Raw genomic sequence first — 21,327 nt, 5'->3', positions numbered from 1 at the left:
ACAAACAGAAATACAGATTTTATGATTGACAGCTTCAGTATCTTTCTCATTTTGAACAACAACTATGTATTGTGGAAATTTTATGTGCCCTGTATTTTAAACATGAACAAATTTTAAGATGGAAAAATCGGATTTATAAAATTTATAATGCTTCATCAATGAATCTTGGCTAATATTTTCCAACTCTAAGGAAAATGGTAAATCTTGGAAGCCAGTTAATAGAAAATTGAGTGCTTATTAAATAAAAGCCTTTAAGAATAGTTGAGTTTTCATTTTCTTCTCTAAGTCACGTTTCCGAATAGTCATGGAAAAACAAAGTTATGTTGAAAGATGTGTCTCCACTTTTACTTCCCAACTCCACTGATTTGTGCTTCCTACAAAATTTATCTTCAAAGGGATAGCAATGATTATAGGAAGGCAAATTTAGCCTGCAGCTGCCCCTTTCTCCCTAAGTACAAGCAGCCACATGACTTCACAGAAGCACACGGTCAAAGAAAACTAAAGGAACTAGTTTTTAAGATGCTATTATAATGGAAATCAAGGGGCCGGGATGGGGTGGGGGGGACCAATGGAACAAAACCCAGAGACATCAGTGGTTCCACAAGGGGTTCTATTTTCTAGGTGTTCCTTTCTCCCAAAAGAATGATAGGAATGACAGTGCTCTCCCATGAAATGGGCATAAGTTCCCAATTTTGGTGATTGTCCAAGATGAATTTTATTTATGCCTGAGCTCAAAGTCAAGCCATCCGTAAATAGTGCATTTCATACATCCTCAATTAAACACCAATTAATTTTTATGGAGTATTTTTTGTCTTGTCACCAAGTATTTCTTAATTTTTTACACATGTTCACATTAACCACAAGACACACCATGTTTATTTTGTCATGTGAATTTATAGGCAGACCAAAGTGAAATTAGGCCTTGTCTAAATTTACTAGAGTTATCATTTCATGTCTTCTTAGCTCAAAGGACAACAGCTAAATTTGTGTGGACAACAGATGTACTTTAACCTTCTGGTCAAAAAGAGACCAATAGACTGAGTTTTTGAAATTCAAAGCCCAGGAAGTGATAAAATGGCCTTTGAACCAAAACCAGACTCATGTCTACCAATTTTTTCCTCTCATAATCATTTATCTCATAAGAAAGAAAGATAAAATAGAGAGAGGAGTAAATGCAGCTCAAATAAACCGAACTTCTAAAATGATTTTATCTTGTTTTGACCAGAAGAGGTAGCTTCTTCATATCTGGACTCAAGGAGCATGTAGGTGTTAATCAGTATCCCTAAGAAACAGCATAGATGTGGGCAGGTAGAATCTACACTAAGTATGTGTGCTGCTGAAGCTCTTAAAATCTTAGATTACGTCCAGTATTTTCCACCCTGGTGATGTAGTAGAAAGGGCCTAGGGGCCGGGAATCAACAGTCCAGGATTCTGGTTTCACCTGGTCAACAGACCAGCTAAGCTGAATGAAATCCAGTTGTCCTCTCTTTTAGGGCTGGAGTTGATTTGTGAAATGTGAGGCATGAACTAGACTAGTGTTTCCTCAAATGTGTCCCAAAAAACTATTTCTGCAGCAAGTTAACAGATAGCATTGAAAAAGGGTCCTGTGGCACAATAGGTTTGTGGAGCAAGGAGTTAAACATCTGTCTTTACTATAGAACTTTCTAGAACTTTGACTATGCCAATATACACTAAATTTCCAAGAGAAAAACTGCAGGCATCATTCTCAATCTTATTTGACCAAAGAACATATTTTGAGAATCACATTGAAAGATTAATGGTACATGGAACACATTTTGGAAAACACAGGGTTGAATTATCACTAAGATCCCATCTAACTCTACAATAGTGACACTGAATACCTGCCCTACACTTTACAACTACCTCTTCCAGTGCTCATGACAGGCATCAGTAACGAAGCAAAACTTCTTTCTCACTGGCCCCAGACTTAGTTCTGGAGTCCTCCAGCAGTGCTCTGGGCAACCACTACCAACCATTTAGACAGAGCTGGCACTTGAGTTGAAACATATTGGCCATGTCGGATTTAACAGTCTATGTTTACGTATTTTCTTAGATAGGAGTCAATGTGAAATGCTGACTGCTGGCTCCGTTAACTCTAAGAATTTTTTTTTTCTGTTTTGGACAAGAAGCCACTTTGCCATGGCACATGGCATTATTGGGCCCTCCCTCACCCCCCACCTTTGGAAAATGCTCAGGGTCAATGTACAATATGATGTCCAAATCAGGTCATTTCAAAGAATGAAACAGGCTACCATTATAATTACAGGAATCAATAGGAACATGGCTACTTTACTTCATTGCAAGAGCAACTCGAAAATGTGATTTTGGCTTTAGTGGATATTTTGACTCTGCAAATGTGATTCATCCCCATGAGTAGACAAAAGTAAACCTCACAGTCTATGAGGGGGAAAAAAGTTCCCACCTTCCTGTCACTCATTCACAAGTTCTTGTTACACCTGTTAAAAAACAGATTCATCCTTACCAGTCCTCTATGCGGGCAGACAAATAAGTAAGCATGACCTGACAAGTCATACTTCAAAGTTACCTATACTGTGAAAATTGGTACTGAATGTTTCCAAGCCTTCACAGCGTTGAGGGAAAGAATGGATTAGAGAGAGAGCCCGAGAATGAGAAATTGCATACATAAAACAGCTAGAGGTGCACATTCAGCTATTCTGTTGTTACAGTTATGGCAGGTAATTACTAGCCATTGTTGTAACTTGGATTGCATTCTAAAGGAAATAAAATGGGAGATGTTTTATTAGACAATGCTGTCAGTCTTCTATGCTTTTGGAACCCATCCATGGAGATACAACGATTACCTCAGACTTACGAAACCCAGAAGGACTAAAACCAAAGTAAGGATAGGGAAATAAGACTTCTTGGTATCTTCAACTCGACATAAATACAGAAACCCACATAAAACAGTTGATGTATAGACCGTTAGCAAGCCCAGTAGTTTTCTCTTTGCATGTGACAAGCAATTACATTGAATACAACTGTTCCCTCAAGAGTGGAACATTCTTCCCCCAAATCAAAGTACAGGAGGATCATCTATAATTTTTCCTAGTTTATCAGTACCTCCATTTCTTGCTTTAATCCTGCTGACAGCTAACCATGATTAGGGGTAAGGGAGGAGAAAACAGGTGAAAGTGGGGACAGAAAATGAGTGGGAAATATCCCTCTTTCTGAAAAAGCTAGAACTTCAGAATTCCAAGGGCTTTGCTTCTCTCTCATCCCCTCTCCACAAGAGCTTTCAGCTAATACTGCACTGGTTGATAAGTCCCCATCAGCTGAACCAGGCTCAGCAGGCAAAGGTGGGCGCTTCAGCCTCTCAGATTTGGTGGACAATCTGGCTGAGGTGGAGGGGAGGCTTGGTGGCCTCCTCGCACAATGTTCTGACCCTAGTCTAATGGCGTTCAAGCCTGGCTAGCTAGTGTGGTCCCGTACGAACCACAAAACCAACACCAAAAACAGAGCATGCGAGCCAGCAAAGTTCAACCATACACTGGTCCCGTCAGTCCGTAACTACTTACAGAAACTGGTGTTCTTTCTTTTTCCAAGATTTTCCCAGCTAGCTCACATCAAAGCCACCCCCCTTTTCTAAGTGCTTTTCCCTTTTTCTTATTTTGTGTTCCTTCTAGAAGTCTACACTTGGAGGTCAGCTTTCCTAGAAGAACTGTAATAAATGAAGCATCCACCAAGCAGGGAACTGGGAATGAGACACTGAGGAGGTAGGTATAGAGGGAATTCCAGGGCTGGCACACAGCACTCACATGCCTGCACCAACTATCTTAACAGCGAATGTTTTCATCAAAACGTTGAGCCACATTTTATACCCACACACACAGAAACCTGAATTAAACATCTGACGCGCTCCTGGAATCAAGTTCCTGAAAGAGTCACAAACACCCAGCAAACACTGCTGTGCAACTACCCTTTCTGACTCTGATTCACACAGGTAATTCCCTAAATAGCATCTGTCCTACCCCCATCAACTGGGATCAGATACATACTTGTGAGTCTGTAGAACGGTGAGCCATTTCCCAAGAAAGCTGTCTCCACTGCTTCCCCTTACATCCTGGGTGTGTGGAGCTGTGGCTGGAGCAGGGAGGGGCCTCAGGTGTGTGAGCAAGAGCAGGAAGTCAGGACTAATTATACTTTGTTTTATTTGGCTATTTGAATAACAAATAAACTGGCAGGTTTCATTTCAGTTGCTTTTTCAGAGCAAATGACCTCAGGCTGGCATTTCACTCCAATCGACTCTAAGTTTTCAAGTGTTAAAATTAATGTTATGATTAGATACAGACTTCAATCTTTTTCTTTGAAAAATATGGATTTTCGTGATGAAAAAAACCTCTTTGCTGATTAGAAGTTGAGCACCCACCTGGCTCCATTCCATCAGTCAGTGCTCACATCCTGCGTGCCCCAAAGCTACTTTGATGGCACAATACACAACTTTTAAAAATTGGCTTCAGAAGTACTTAAAGACTTGGCAAAAGACAAAACCAAACAAACCTCTAAAACTATTATGTGGTACAGGGTAAGGGGTGGGGGAGACTTTAGCATATTATATTTGCTAGTTAGAGGAAGTTATAATAGTTCCTTTGCTTGCATAGCAAATAAAAATACGTGTTTTTGTAATTTTAAACTGTCCCTGATAATGGCTACATATGTTTGCTGTGGCTGAAAAGAACAGTATATTCAAAGTTTGCCTTGGGGAGCCTGGGAGGTGCAGTCAGTTAAGCGTCTGACTCTTGGTATTGGCTCAGGTCACGGTCTCACAGTTCTCGAGTTGGAGCCCCACATTGGACTCTGTGCTGATGGCACGGAGCCTGCTGGGGATTCTGTCTCTCCTTCTCTCTGTCTGCCCCCGCCCCCATCTTGTGCTCTCTCTCAAGGTAAATAAATAAACTTTAAAAAATTTTTAAAAATACTTTATCTTGTGGAGGATTTTAATTCTCAGAGTTCACTATGTGCATATCCAGACATCTAGATAATACTATCTCCAACTCAGCTACTCCTTTCTTTGGGGGTCCTCAAGAATTGCTTGGGACAAGGAAGAGTTTTGGCCAACAGTTCACTCTTTCAAGCTGTGCACGTTAAGAGAAAGCCTTTCTACACTACCTTATCATTTTGGCAATTTGTGGATGTTGAGAAATTTCTAGCACAGTTACCCTGTGCTAGAAAAAGACAGAGGGAGTTCATGCTGTATGTAAATGCTGTTTCACATTCATAGTCTTTTCTCAATCCTCTTGGGCAAGAAAATCCTAGTGTCCCTCCAGATTTTAATATTCTATTGATTCATAGTTTCTCCAAGTTATCTGAAGGTAGGCTTAAAAAATATGTGTCCAGGTACTGTGTTAAGTCAATGTTGAAGGATCTAAAGCAATTCCCTGAGGTTTCTTATGACTAAAATTACTCCACATGCCCAAAGATGGAATGGATTGGAATGAGTGGGTTCCCGGTCACTAGATACACTCAAGATGGAGGAAAAAAGGTAGGAATCTTGTAGAGAGAATTCAAGAACCGAATGGCTGATTGATGGAGAGTCTACCATGATGACTGGTGCCATGATCTTTCTTTTAGCAAGCAACTGACAGCTCACGCATGAAAGTGGGACAAAACATCTAAGGCCTGGTGTGCTGAATACTAAAGACTGGCATAATCCTCTTAATTATGATGCACTTATTAGATTAGCCTAATTTAATCAAGGTAACTCTTAAAGTTTCCAGGGGCTTTTTAATTAGAATGGTTTATTGGGGATATATTAGCTGTTAAATGGAACTTATGTTCAGCACACAAAATGCTACATTTCCATGTTTGCAAATAGTCTGTCACAAAATATACTTTAAAAAACAATCGAGGCGCCTGAGTGACTCAGTTTGTTAAGCCTCCCACTTCAGCTCAGGTTGTGATCTCACAGTTCGTGAGTTGGAGCCCTGTGTCAGGCTCTGTGCTGACAGCTCAGAGCCTGGAGACGGCTTCGGATTCTGTGTCTCCTCCTCTCTATGCTCCTCCCCCATTCACCCTCTCACTCTCAAAAATAAACAGTAAAAAAATTTAACAAGAAAACAATTTCACACTTCATACAAAAACCTGGGTGAATACAGGATACTGGACCATTTCTTCTAAAAGAAAGACTTCCTAAATTTAATCACCTTCATCGCTAACTTGCTTTGTATTAAACTTTCTACTTTCTCTTTGCTCAAGTTCACATTTTAGCCTTATTAACGTAGGACCTCTAACTTTCAAAATGTCTGTTAGATAATCACATACTAAACTTCAAATCCAATGAGGTATAATTACATTTTTCAAAAGCACGTTTGAGAGCCTTAAAGGGATTTTTAAAATTTTGTCATTTAACTAAAGACTGATTTTCATGAAATTTTGCAAATATATTCTGATAGTTTTCTGAAAATCCTCCCATTTCCTACCTTTTGATATTCTTTTGCATTTTTCAACACTCTTCTTGGAGAAGAATCACATACCACCCAAAGGGTGAAGATAAATCATGATTTCTGCTGGGGACTGGCACTCACATAAAAATATCCGTTGGGAGAGGAAAGCACAGTTCTCTACAGAAGGAGATCTCTGCCACAGTCATGCTGTGTAGGACTCTTCACAGCCTCCGTCTGCTTCCTCAACATTTCCACCCTCAGACCCAAGCCTCTGGAGGGTGTGCCCGCCTTCCAGCTCCTGTGCTGTGTTTCGTCTGTCTCTGTCCCATCAGGTATGGTCTATTCTCAGTGTTGAGAAATAAAACCAAAACCAAAACAAAACACGAAAAAGAAAACCCACCCTTTAGCTAAAACCTGTGATTCTGTACAACCAGTTATTTACTTTTGTCCAAAAGCAACTCTCCTGAATAAGACGTAAAATGTGTATTTTTGCTCAATATACATAATATGCGGATATCCGATAATCCTGACCTCCCATTTTTCTCATTTATCCTCACATCCGTCACTGAGGTGGAGCTCAAATTCCTCCCTCTTTCCCCACCTCTTCTTCCCACAAAGAAAATATCCTATGATTTCTAAGTGACTAAGAATTGAAACACTAAATAGCTCTAAGAGTCTGGTGGCATTAGAGATTTTCTGGCCAGTAACTAAAGAGTTAATTTTGGACATTACAAAGAAAATGTTAAATCCGTTGCCAGGTCATTTACTGCAATGTTAAAAGCTAACAGAATGAGTTTGCCCAGCACCCTGGAGTCTAATAATGTAATTGTAACTAGTGCACGGAGAAGAGGGAATAGTCTTCTAACACTGCTTTAGAAGTGATTTATTGATCCCTACACAATAATTCTTCAGCGATTCACAGAACCAGAATTTATAGATTTATTCCCAACTTCAGGAAAAATTGACTTCACTCTTGAACCCTTTGCCTTCTTCCATCAATCTCCGAACTGCAATTAGCTAAGTTAAACTGTGATCCTGGAAAGGCATTCCCTCACCACCCACCCCCAACAAAATGTATATACTTTACATAAAGGAGGAAAGAAAAGGATATTCAGACAGCATTACTATACACGTATGACTATGCAGAGTATGTATGCTTAGTGGAGGTGGGTGCAGGTGGTTTCCAAGTGGGAGCTCTATGAACATCTAAAAAGAAAAGGAATACATTTAAAACATGAGCTAAGACTCCTGTATATGGAAAGCTGTTGAAACTAATGGGGAAATATGAACTGGTATGACCTTTCAAGAGAAGGATCTGGCAACACTAACATTTAGAGTACACATGCATTTGACCCAGCAGTTTCGTTTCTAGGAAGTTATGCTCTGCTATGCTCATACAAGGGCACAAAGACCCACAAAACACGGTTGTACAACAATGTTCATTTCCGCACTTTGTAAGTAACAGAAAACACTCATCTTGCCCTAAATGTCCATCAGCGAGGAGAAAAGGAGCAAATCAATTATGGTATTCCACCCAGGGAAATACTATGCAGCCTTCAAAAATAATGTCAGGTGAAGCTGTCAAAAAACATACTGTGTCTAGTAATGCCACAACGGTGTTTACCTGAAGAGTAAACTTCCGGAGAGTCTTATAAGAAACTTAAAACTCTGAAGTGATGTGGAGGGGAGGAATGAAGCAGAGGCAAGAGAGAGAAGTTTCACTTTTCATCTTGGAGCTTCCTGCAGGATTTTTTTTTTTAACCATAAGCAAATATTACTTTATATATGCTAAACTTATTAAAATTACCAAAAAGAAACCTACAGAAAAGCATGAATTTGAAAAGCCATCTATGCACCATTTCATTTAAGTTTATTTTTGAGAAAGCGCACATGCACAAGTGGGGGAGGGGCAGAGAGAAAGAGAAGGAGACAGAATCCAAAACAGGTTCCAGGCTCTGTGCTGACAGCTCGAACCCACGAACCGTGAGATCATGACTTGAGCTGAAGTCAGAAGCCCAACCGACTGAGCCACCCAGGTGTCCCTATGCAGCATTTTAAAAGCTGAAAAAAAAGGATACGCTTCGTAGGGCAATTGTGCTCTATTAAAAGATACTTGTATTACCACTTTATTATTCATTAACTACTAGGCTCTTTTAACCCCTATTTTATTTGCACCACCTCATAACGTTGTTAGGAAGATTAAACACAGCGATGCAGTTCTAACCTTTGGCTCGGGGCTTCATTCATTTTACTCAAAAGATTAGCCAGTTATTCCTTACAAAAGCTAAGGGAAGGGTGCATTGTGGGGGCACAGAAAGCAAATTAAGTCTCGGGATATATTCAATTACTTACTAGTCTTTCATTTTTGTTCCTTTTGTTCCTATTCGAGAGCTCCTCCACTTGATCTGGGTTATAAATATGTTTGTAACATGTGCCCTTATTCCTTTGTCTGTCCAGGAAGGTTCCCCCTGCTATGAGAGCCACTGTGCCTTCTAAAGCCATAGTCACGCTAAGAATTAAATGGACTTGATTAAAGAAAACAAATGTTGGCATATTGTCCTATACACTTAAGTATTTAATCCTAAAACTCGATCTATTAATGCAAAAAGATGTTAAAAAAAAAAAAAAAAAAAAATTCACACCAGCCAGGGATTATCTCATCTTGCTTCAGACAGTGGGTGAAAAATATCACAGTGTATCACAAATTAGGATCTGTAGAATGTGACATGTTAGGGTTGTATTCTGTTGTGTTTCCTTAACGACCAAGCAACAGCTTATAGGAAAGTTCTTGGCTCTGCTGAGTCAGTGTCCCAACAACAAAATGCCTTTTAAACTATGAAGTGATTCTTGCAGAGGTCAAATGAATCAAAGTTCCATCCCTCAAGCATCCTCTGGGTTGGAACCTGAAAATCTTGCTGGAAGAAGAGAGAAGCTAATTGAGAGAAGCTAAAATGAAGACCTGGCTACACAGGAAAGGACCAGATGTGCCTACACACATGTAGCTTTTACTCCAGATGGGGAGAGACACAATAATCACTTAAATTATCACGTAAGTAATTTCAGATAGGGCAATGCCATGAAAAAAACAAAACACAGTGGGAATGATCAGAGCTACATTTGGTAGGGTAGTTATGGAAGAGAGTGAGGTCATTTCATACTACCCCGCTACAGTATTTTTCACCAAGATTGTGTAAGGAAAAAGATACCAGCACATAAAAAGAACATTCATGAAGAGACCTTGAAAGCAGATACTTGATGCAAAAGTATTCACGCCAAGACATTCTCCATTAATGAGCATCATGTCACCTATCTCCAAAGGGGCTCCTCTCCCTCGTTGGATTTATTAGGACTAACTGGCAAATCTCTCACCTTCTGGGCAAACAGAACTTACACTTTCCTGAAAGCATTCTCTCATATTAATTTATACCCATAAGGACCAAAAACTTTTCACTTAGATGACTTAATACAGAATTCGAGTCCCTCTCTACAGTGAAATGGCCCATTTTCTCCCACCCTTATGCCACAGAATTCTAATTTTTCTCTCTCAGACTGTAAAACAGCTGTTTCTAATACATATGGACAGATTTCAAGTTTAAGCTATTACATTGTGAGCATTTCTCTAGTAGTTTTTACAAACTGTTCAGCATTCTCCTCTGTCTTAAATGTTGGGGGGGGGGGAGCGGGGGGACTCTGGTGAATGGGAAAAGAAGAAAAGTAGCTTATAGGATTCTTGGTTAAGGACCACCTCTGGCACTCTCTGGAGCACATTAGCTCTTTAGAAGAAGCAGACAAACCAAAAAAACAACAACAACAACAAACCACACACCAGGATAGAATTCATGTCAAGGCCCCAGAGAATGGCCTTAATGACCTGAAAGGGGAAGAGCAAAGAGGGTAATGATTGTGCCTTGTTCTAAGTGTACAAGTTGAATAAATAAGGAAAATAATGTAATTTTTTTTTTTAGAAAAGTGCTAAACGCATGAAAGTTCCTTAATCTGAGGGGTACACTGGAATACATGGAGGGGCCTCTGAAAACCCGCGGGGTTTTTTCCCCAACTGCTTCTGAGGGTATGTGCCACTGTCCCATGCTCAAGAGGTCGTTCACACACAAGCATATTATTGTTGGGGTTGACTGTTAAGATATGCCTCCACAGCAGCCTTAGAAAACATCTTTTTCTTTCAATATTATAATAACTAATCCTGATCTCTGAAGAAAAAAATATATTCCATTGTAATAATGGGGCCAGAATATCTCTATATATTTTGCACTGTAGTCAATGCAGTCTGCCAAACCTTTCCAAAGAACCTAACCAAGCTAGCCAGATCCTTCTAAAATTTTAGATGTCAGAGAAAAGAATTCTGATCTTTACTTTTCAGGACTTCTAGGTTTAAAAGGCTACTGAAATGTTCAAGCCTTTTCATATTTGATGATACCGTTTGAAGCTAGTTGCAGAAAGGAACACGAGAGAGAATCCTATCTTCTTGAGTGGTGGACCTTTCACAGTTTCGTTGTTTCTCAAACTGTTCTTGCTATGCAAACTGAGGGCAGGCCAGGTTTTCACAATATTTTATGCATAAGTATCGTTTAATGTGTTATTTACATAAATGCCTTAATTGTTTTAGTTTTAAGGACTGAGATCCTATGGTATGTGTACCACTATGTAGAGAAGTTATCTGTATTTTTAAACCGTATTGTTACCAGAAAAGTATAAAGGTTATGTGTCGTTAAGTGCTGAATTCCTGAGTGATGAGACTTACGTAGGTATCCTGATCTTCTGAGACTTCATAATGAAAGATATCATGGCTGAGATACTATTTATTTTGTGGCAACGGGAAATAGGCTGTTTCTATAATCACTGCTTGGAGCCATGGAAATTAATCTTATGCCACTTCTATCAAGGGGAAACCAGAGGCCTTAAGCTATGTGGTGGCGGTGGGCCAGATCTTGATTCATTCTTGGAAGCCTCCTATACACCATTTCACAAGTGATACCTGGAGACCACTTTAAGTAGATTTCATTTTGGTGTTAGCATTGGTTCTGCAGAGAATAACGTTTCAGGGGTGGGTGGTAAAGTTGTAAATAGGGACTGATGGCCTGCTATCTCCAAAATTACAGAGCTGTGTGCTCTCACACACTTGTCAAAACTTGGCAACAGAGCCCTGGGCTTGGCCCAGATGGGGACTGGAGTCCTGCTGTGGAAGCAGATCGCTGGTGGCCCCTGAGTCACCTGCACTGGTATCAAAGGGAATTCAGCATCAGCATTCTGCTCCGTGGGTCCTAACTTAGAATACCACCTCTCAGCTCTCCTCAAGGAAGCCCCTTGGTGATGGTACACAGGAGGTCGAGTGGGGGCAGCGGGGGGGGGGGGGGGGGGGGGGGGGGGGGGCGGGGTGCTGGCTTGTGACCAGGGACCCTGGCCCTTCTTCTTCCCAAGTCTGTATGGGAAGGTTGAGATGCCTGCAGGCAGGGAGAGGTTGTGGATGACCTAGGATCTGCTGAGGTGAAGCTACATGCCGCCGTCCCTTGAACAACAGCCAGGAGACCACTTTGTCACCTGGTGATGAAGTTGGCTTCCTGCCCCAGTTTCTTCTTAGAATAGCAAATAATATACAAGGCTCAGCATCCCTGTGAGGTCGTCTCCTAGTTTTTAATAATTCCTTGTATTTATTTAGTGCCTTTTCCTCTCCCAAGAGCTAACTGTAAGAGTTTTCCATATGTTACTTCAATAATCCTCATTACAGCCCCGTGCCTGAGCTGGTTAGAAAACGGTGCTAATGGGGCCAAGGTCAGCACTCAGCCTCTCACGAGCCCCCTGTGAGCAGCCCCATTTGCACTGAGAAAATCTGTTTCATGGCCTCACCCTGCACAGCTAACCATAACCAATTATTTTAAAAAGCTTACAAGGGGCCACAAAGATAACAGGTAATAATAACGACATTTAATGAGTGCTCACCCTGTGCCAGTTATTTTCTAAGTGCTTATTATATATTAACTAATTCAACTCTCCCAAAAACTCCTTGAGCAAAGTGCCCATTGTTAGACCCATTTTAAGGAAGAGGAAATGGAGGCCTAGGGAATTAAGTAACTTGCCCACGGCCACACAGGAAATGGCAGAACACAGATTTCAACTTCATTAGTCTCCTTAAAGGGATCATTCTCTTAACCACTACTCAATACTGCCTCCGTATAAGCAACATTGTGGATGGCACAACTCAGGACACAAATTCCTTATCATACCAGTATATTAAACACAACTCAGTAATACAGACTACAAGGGCGTAGAGGAAAGGGACACAGCTAACATTTAAAGGTCAGTAGTCATAACACCCCTCTGGTGCCATGCTATGCACATCACAGGCATTGTCTCATTTTAATCTTTACAACACTTAGAGATAGGTACTCCTGCCTCCATTTTACAGATCAGGATACAGAGGATCAGAGACACTAATTTGAATACTGATTTTTAGTTGGAAGAGCCAGAATTAGAAAAGAAATACGTCTGCTTCTAATGCATATGCTATTCCCACAGAACTTCAGGTGGCACTCTCAATTTACATAAAGGAAACAACTGTGAGTGAATAAGAAATAGAGGTCTAGAGCTGAAGAGAGCTATCATGAGCTATGGTATCCAGGATTAGAACCACGCTTTTGGACTTCTATTGCTGGGTCCTCTTTCCTGCAACTATCAAAAGCCTATTTCTTCTAGCCCTACTCATATACCACAGCCAAACAGAAAATGTGAACCCCTATGGCCATGGAAGCCGATTTGTTTATTGCAGGGTATTCAATGATGTAGCCTATCTAAACCCTTGGGACAGTCAAAGCTCAACAAATGTTGACAAGATGTCAACATCCAAAGAGCTCCTATCACTTGAAGCAAATGGGAGTAACTACTTAACTATTTTCCTCTGTGGAAGCACCAAATGGCTTTTTAAGTTTTATTTGAGAGCGAGCGAGCAGGGAAGGGGCAAAGGGAGAGGAAGAGAGAGGGAATCCTAAGCAGCCTCTGCACTGCCAGCACAAAGCCCCATGAGGGGACCGGACCCACGAACTGCGAGATCATGACCTGAGCCAAAGTCAGACGCTTAACCAATGAGCCACCCAGGTGCCCTACCAAATGGCTTTGAAAGAATGGCCTCCAGATAACATGGGCTCTGGCATCAGTCACACCTAAGTTAGAACCATGGCTCTTGTCATTTCCTCCTTGAGTTTGGGTGAGGTACTTAGCCTCTCCGAAACGGTTTCCTCATCTGGAAAATGGGGACAATAATTGTACTTACGACATGGAATTACTAGATTAAAGGAGAAACTAAATGGAAAGAAGCTCCCAATCAGACCTTAGTAAAGGCTAACTTATTAAAGTGAAGATCTTCATGAGAAACTACAATATAAAACTCGGCTTTTATTTCCCAGTGTTCACAAGATCACCCGCAACCTAGAAATGGGAGCTCACTTGTGTTGTCACTCTGCTGCTTCAGACACTTGTAACCAAGTCTTCTTTCCTAAAAGAGTTCATCAGTGGAGGGAAATTTTTCTTTTTCAGCAGATAAAGTTTCAAAGTACATGGGCAGGGCGTGCTGGTGCCCTGACGAACAGCTCAGTAGCTATCCGTATTGGTAGTAATAACCAGCACGTGTGTATTAGAAATTGTCCACGGAATATTGTGCACTCACAGTAAGACAAATAGCAAGACCTTAAGCGGGGCTATTCTGGCTAGTGCACCGTGGTAACTGATGATGCTACAATATCAGTTTCTGGATCAGCTTACGCAAAGGAAGAAAACCCCCAACTGCTTCCTGTGTATTATCCTCGAGTCAGACAATGCAATCTGGATATGAATTCCACCTGAAAGTAATACTTCCAATGTGGTTAGCAAACCAGACTGTTTTTCCTTTTCAGTTTAACTTGACCTAATTAAGGATGGGGGTAGAATTTTGCCACAATACGCAGAGACCCTTTACCAAGTCATTTAACATTAGTCTTATTCCATAATTTGCCAAGTTATAACACAAGGTAACGGGATATTTCAGCAAAACCTCAGCTTTTATGTATGGACAATAATCCTAAGGCTCTAAGCCCAGGCTCCAAAAAGGCTTCAAGCATCCCTCTCCCTCCAGCACCAAATATTCTGCTATAATCTCAAAGAGCTCTCACATCTACTAAACATAAGGCAAGGTATACATCTGACAATCACTCAGGAGGTTTATGTTCAGAAATTTTTCTTCAGGGTGTCACAAGATAGCAGAGACCAAGATGGAGAAAAAACACATTTCTTTGCACTGTGTCATCTGCTGTCAAAGTAGATTATTTCCTGCCCTCACTATCACAATCTGGATACATTTCTTAAAAAGTGTGGGGAGAGTCAAGCCTGTAGAGTAGAAGATGCCCACTCTTGAAAAGGGGAAGACAGAAGAGGCAGTGAGTGGAACATCTATCAAGAGCAGGAATCCAGTTGGGTTCCACATAAATTTTCAACCACTGTTAGTCTGCTTTGACCCCAGAAACATTTTTCTTCAGGACTGGACTTCCTCCTCAATAAATCAAGAATTTTATATATTACATATAATAGTTCAAGAACCTAGCCAGGGATCTCTCATAGGTTTGGAGAGCCTGAAAGACTCAAGTAACTTGTACACAGTAGGACTCAGTATTGATAATTCAATAAACACATAATCCCGAGACTGGGAAATGGCACCACGCATAACCATCCTGGATGTGCTAATCAGTGAAAGGTAGGTAATAAGACACAACCCATGAAAAGGGGTCAGCACAGTACGTGCTGTGTTGGGGGTGTTCAATCAATGCTGATTGTATCACCCATTCCCTAACCTACAGGAGTAGCTGGGTTTTCAAGTAAAAAAGAATTGTGAGCTTTATTGGGTGGTAGGAATGTAAGAACCACAGTGTCTCTAAGGGGGCTGGCTGTGAATCTTTCCCCTAGAAAAGAGATGCCCAGCTAGGGTACAGGTGATTAGAAGGTTCCCCAGATAAAGACCTCCTGGGGAGTTATCAGATTCCCTCTCAAGATTTAGTGTTCAAGTCTATTATATGGTCGTGCCTGGAAAGACCTCAGGGAGATATGCTTTCTGATCTGGAGCCGTAGAGAATGACAAAACCAGGGGCCAGAGGTTACCAAGAGCTGAGTGGGGAGTCAAGACAGATCACTTGGAGGAAGGAAAGTTAAACAGGTTGGCAAAGTGAAGGGGTCAAAGGCAGGACCGAATAAGAGCTGGGTAGCAGGTTCTGAGAGCCACAGCCATGGGTCCAGGGTGCCTTCTTGAGCAACTATCTCATTAGGAGAGGTCTGTGGCTGGTTTTCATGCAAGAGCTTTGTCACAGTACAAAGGCAGATCTGATGCATTTAAAGATTCTGTTCTAGAAAGTGTAGTTTAAGAGAGGGCTTATTCAAATATAATCTACTGACACTTGCCCTCAGAACCCTCTGAAGTGTCACTTAAAATGTAGATTCCAAGATTCTACTCAGTCTTCATGAATCAACAGGACTTGGAAAGAGGGCCCCAGAATCTGCATTTTTGTAAGCATTTCTCCACCCTATCCACTCAAGATCTTTAAGAATTCTAAGCTTTTAAAAACACTAAAATATGGTAAAGTGTAAGAATATGTTTAATTTATTTTTGAGAGACAGAGAGAAAGCGTGAGCAGGAGGGGCAGAGAGAGAATACTATCAGGCTGTATACAATCAGCACAGAGCCTGATGTGAGGCCTGAACTCACAAACTGGAAGACAATGACCTGAGCTGAAACCAAGAGTCAGATACTTAACTGACTGAACCACCCAGACACCCCAAAGCATAAGGAATTTAAGGACAGCAATCTTGAGTTCTAATCTTGGTTGTGTGACCTTGGGAGTCACTTGACTCTATTGGGACTTTGTCTCTTCATCTGTGAAACACAGATAATGTATTTCTTCAGAGGAGTTGCTTAAGTCGATGGAGATCAATGTAGTCTGTGAAGGCAAATGTTTGTAATTATCACATTTCTGAGCCAAAGTGAAATCTTGGAGACCCCTGCCATTGTACCTAGGACAGATCTGGGTTTGGTTAGTTATCTCTGAATTGGCCAGTGTTTTGGCCTTAGCTAGGTGTCCCCTGGAAGGCTCTCCAATGGAAGTGCTTACCATAGCCAGCACTTAAAAACTGTCTGATGGTTTGTGGGCCTGGTGTTGGGAGGCAGACTGCTTGCTTTTCAGATCCTGGAGTCATGAGGGAGAAGTGCTTTGAGCAGCCAGAAGTCTCAGGGGTCTGCTTCTCAGGGGTGAATTCCAGGGACATTTAATGTGCTAAGCTACTGGGGACAGTAGCTGGGTTAAGAATTAAGCAGTAGGATAGGATCAGAATCCCAAATGAGTTCATGAATTGGAGAAGTAATCAAGAACAAACGAGAAAAAAAAAAAAAAACACTCAATAGGAAAAGCTCTGAATAATACTTTGAGGAAATGATTATCACAAACACAGGCTAAGAAATGTCCAGCCAAATGAGGATAATAAGCTGAAAATGATCCAGTGAGGTCCGGCTGTCACTTAAAACATGAACATGAAAGCTGGCTGCACTAACTGAAGCACAGTTTGAAGGAACTGTGAGGTAATCGTCACTTTATCATACCTTTATGAGACTTCTTTGTCCAGTTCTGGACTTCACAGCTTGAGAGGCATGGAGTCCTTGGACATAGTTCAACAGATAGAAATAAAGATGATGAAATTGTTGGAGAACAAGAACTATGAGAAAAAGCAAAAAGATCTGGTATTATTTAACCTAGGGAAAGAAAGCTAAGGGGAGACTTAACTCTTCCCATCCATGAATTACAGTTGAGAGTGATCAACTGTTGTTTGTATCCTGTTGAGGAGTAAACAGGCTTAAGTTCAGCAGAAGGGATGCATGTTGCAGAAAGGAAAACTGTTCTTGTGTTGAATGTTAAGGGTCTGAACAGGCTTTTGCAGCAAAAGAAAGACTTATTTCCAAACACTGACCAAAGGGCCACACCAGACTACGGTAGGTGGATGTGACAAAATGCTAATTTACACTATTTCTAAAGTTGGGAGGAAGGATAATATTGACTAGATTTGGCATCAGCCATGGCTCTGGCCCAGAGCTACGATTTGGTGCTGGCAATTCTCTGGGCCTCAGTTTCCGTTTTTTGTTTTTTGTTTTCTTTTTTAAACACTTATTCTTGAGAGAACGTGCGCGCACGCACACTCACACAAGTGGGGAGGGGCAGAGAGAGAGGGAGACGCAGAATCTGAAGCAGGCTCCAGGCTCTGAGTTGTCAGCACAGAGCCCGATGTGGGGTGCCAACTCACAAACCGTGAGATCATGACCTGCGCTGAGGTTGGATGCTTAACTGACTGAGCCACCCAGGCGCCCCTGGTTTCCACATTTATAAGATGACCTCCATTGCTTTCTTTCTCAGCTCTCAAAATTCATTCTGTGATGTTCTAGAGTAATGTGGTAGCTGTATTTAACAGGTTAAGGTTTTCTTTCCAATGGAGTGAAAACAGTAAGCCTGCTGAGGGGGTGGGCATTTGATCTGGACTTGACGGGCCCATGTCATGGGTTGGGGCAAACTGTAGAGAGCTACAAGGTCTTTATGGGGGAGTATCTGGTTCTGAGAGAAAGCTGAAAAGAAGGCAGGATACTCCTGAGGAAGAATATTGCCTGGAGCAGGAGGAGAACATAGGGGTTCCCTACAGGCTACCTAGGAATAAGAAGATATAAAGGACAGAAGACCATGGGGCATGAATCAGGATAAGCTGGTGAAGATGAAGCCTTAGCTAAGGGATCCAGCCAAGCCTAAGGGACTGATCTAGAGTCAACTACTGAGGAGGCCAGTCAAGCAACTGCCTGATCAACGCAACCTGAAACCAAGAACACTGGTTCTGTATTTGGGTAGCGAAGTCCTCAGTTCTCAAGGTCTGAAAGCACATTGGCTTTAGAGCCAAACAGACTTGGTTTCCATTTTACCTCTGTTATTTATTGGCCATGTGATCTTGGGCAAGATGCTTCATTTTGTTAGAACATAATTTCCAGATAATAAAACGGGGATAAAAGGTCTACTTTATAATATTTTGGTGAAGATTAAATACATGATCACATTCCTGACACATAGCAAGTATGGAAAAACTGCTGTAATTCTGACTTGGGCCTGGGAATGGAATTAAGGCAGAATAAAAAGAAACTTCAGTGACCTCACGATTTACGGAAAGGGCCTGACACTACCACCACTACTCATGATCCAAACTAACTTTCACAGCATGTTTTCCTATGTTCCTCCATCGATCCTCAGGAATAGTTACCTTTAACGTAGGTATTATTACTACCCCATTTCAAAGATAAGAAATTAAGGCTTAGAGTAGATAATGCCTTATCCAAGCTCAATCTGTAAGTTGTGGACTTGTGGTAGTCACTTAACTCTTCTGGCTCCAAAGTCATCGCTTCCCCCCCCCCACTCCCCCACCCCCACTAACATCTACTTCATGGGAGAGAAACAGGAAGAACACTGAGAAACCAAGGAGTGTTTTTATTATAATCAAGTTAGCGGAGTAATGGAAGCCAGGATTTGTAATCTGGTCTGATTGCTGGTAGTTGCCCATTGACAGTTCACGGTCTTTGAAAGGCTGCCAGACCCTACCTGGAGCTCCAGCATGCAGAGAACAGTGCTGTGAAGAAAGGGAGACACTGAGGTAAAGGTCTCAACTCATAGGTTCAAGGGTACCACCTTTCCAGAGAATGTTCTTCTCCCATCCCTATTCTTGGGCCAACCCCACCAATACAAGCGAAGTCAGAACTAGATCAGCACAGCTTTCTGTTGGTCACATTTACTGAATGAAGAAGATTCTTCTGTTTGTATCTTTAAATAGAACCATTACTGATTTGAAGTCACTCTGTCTCCAGGAGCCCTTAATAAACTTTAAGATCATTACTGAGTCACCTAGCTCTTTCTTCCTCTTAGCAGAGTAACCACGTCTCTGATCTGTCCTTACAGAATTCCTTGCCAACCAGCGAAGCACGCCTGTGACTCTGATCTCTTACTTTAGACATCAATCCCAGGACTGGACATTCACTTCTAGTGAGGCAAGCACTGCTGCTGATCCTAGAGAGGGCTTTCCCCATGAGGCATTGACATTGTAGCTCCTTTTTCCTTTCTTACCCCAGAAGGCACTCAGATACCTTCCAGGGCCCCTTCCTGTTCTGGGTTAAAACACACATACATACCACCACCACCAACACAAAAAAACAAACCAAAGATCTGACATTTTCTTCTCAAAATAGTTTAGACAGTGTCCTCCTGGAAGCAAGGAGTATGACTAAGTGATTTCTTAAAGTCCCTTCCAGCCCGTGATTCACCAGACATAGAATTTTAAGCTGGAATGGACCATTATATTCTGGGCCAAAGGCCTCATTTTTGTAAATAACGAGAGTGAGGTCCATAGAGGTTAAGAGTTGTGGAAGCTGCTTGCTACAGTGGGAAGAGCGAGCATTTGAAGTTAGAAGTTTTGGATGTGAGGTCAAACTTTACCAGTCACATGCTACATGACCTTGAGCAAGTCATTAACTTCTAGAGATTCAGTTCCCACAGCTGTAAAACGCAAGGAACACTACCTACCCTACCTGCTTCCCAGTGTCGTTCTGAGCATCTTATGACATCACCTTTATGAAGGACACGATAAACGTGACCAAGCAGCTTTATCTATGTGTTGCACTCATACGGTGGCAAAAGGAGGACCCTCAATTCCAGTGTAGTTCCATACCCTTCAAACAATACCACCTTCTTGACCTTTCTCCAATTCTCCAATTATAAGAGTTTCTCATAAGCCACCACACCAATTTGATCTCCATACATTTTCCTTTTAAACCCTGGATAGGCACAGACTCAAACCGTGGAAATCCAGACTGGCACGGATGGCTTATAGGCCAGCAACTCTGAAGGCTTTTGGGGGGATGCCTCAAGCAGCCTTCCATTACATCACAGTTATGGCCCTCAGACCCTGGACTGACAGCTTCCAAGGGACTGGGGACATTCATGAGCTACCTTTCCCTGCAGTTTTGCTAGCCAGTTTCATAGAGATGGCTACTGGATAGTTTGTAATGGGCTCTCAGGCTATAGTATGTACCCTGAAGACTGAGGTAGAATGAGCCACAAAGTGAAATGATAAGTACCTGAAGTTCATGCTGGACAGAGATTCAGGAACCTGTTCGGTGGAAATAGGGGACTTACTGTGCCAATTTGTGTCCACAGAGGAGAAGCAGGAGATGGTAGCTTAGGAAGGAAGTGTGGACCTAAGGGTTATGTAGTCCCATGGATGACTAAGAGACATGGTCACTAGGCTCTGAGTTCTATCATCACTATTAGTGCACTGGAAATAATCGACTCCATTTTATTTGGCCCCATTATCAATCACAGGGAATGAGTCCTCAGTTATAAAAATCAGCTCTCCTACTCATCGAGAGATATACATGCCCTGCCAGTACTGAGATTCTGTGCTCCCTCTGCTATCATGGGGTGGACTGACCACATGTCTTTCTTAACTGATGCCTCCCCAAGAGTCACATGGCATAACTTTCTTCAGTTACTGAAGAGACTCCAGTCTCTTCTCCAACAATGGTCTTTGGCTCTTGAAGAATGCAATGGAGAAATCCAACTTTTACTGTTTTCTTAGGCATAGAAAAGGTTTCAAACTTTCAGAAAAAGTGGTGAGATCAAGCCTACAATAAATAGAAAGTATACTTCTTTGCTCTAGGCAATAAAAAAGAAAAATGGCGGGGGGGGGGGGGGAGACACTGTGAGCCAGTTCAGCCAACAATTTCCATGTTAAAAAAAAAAGTTCAAGTTGGAGCCATGTGGTCTCAATAAAGTAGTAAAATATATTTTCTTTACCCTACACTTCA

At 41.6% G+C, this 21,327-nt stretch overlaps 1 protein-coding gene across 4 annotated transcripts in view; it reads right to left on the bottom strand.

Annotated features, from left to right (window-relative positions):
* PALLD (palladin, cytoskeletal associated protein) overlaps window positions 1-21,327 on the bottom strand; it is a 406,473-nt gene that overhangs the window by 243,566 nt on the left and 141,580 nt on the right. The window contains exon 1 of one of the 4 annotated variants that reach the window (XM_060653814.3): window positions 4,038-4,056. The exons of the other annotated variants lie outside the window; for them this stretch is intronic. The gene's annotated coding sequence lies outside the window, so the exon portion shown is untranslated. Of the gene's footprint in view, window positions 1-4,037; window positions 4,057-21,327 lie in introns of those variants that run through there. 4 annotated transcript variants of the gene reach the window in all.

The sequence above is a fragment of the Panthera onca genome, chromosome B1 (genome assembly GCF_046562875.1).
Source record: "Panthera onca isolate mPanOnc1 chromosome B1, mPanOnc1 haplotype 2, whole genome shotgun sequence".
Lineage (NCBI taxonomy): Eukaryota > Metazoa > Chordata > Mammalia > Carnivora > Felidae > Panthera > Panthera onca.
Note: the sequence above shows the minus strand (reverse complement) of the source record. Positions and strands in the feature narration are given on the sequence as shown.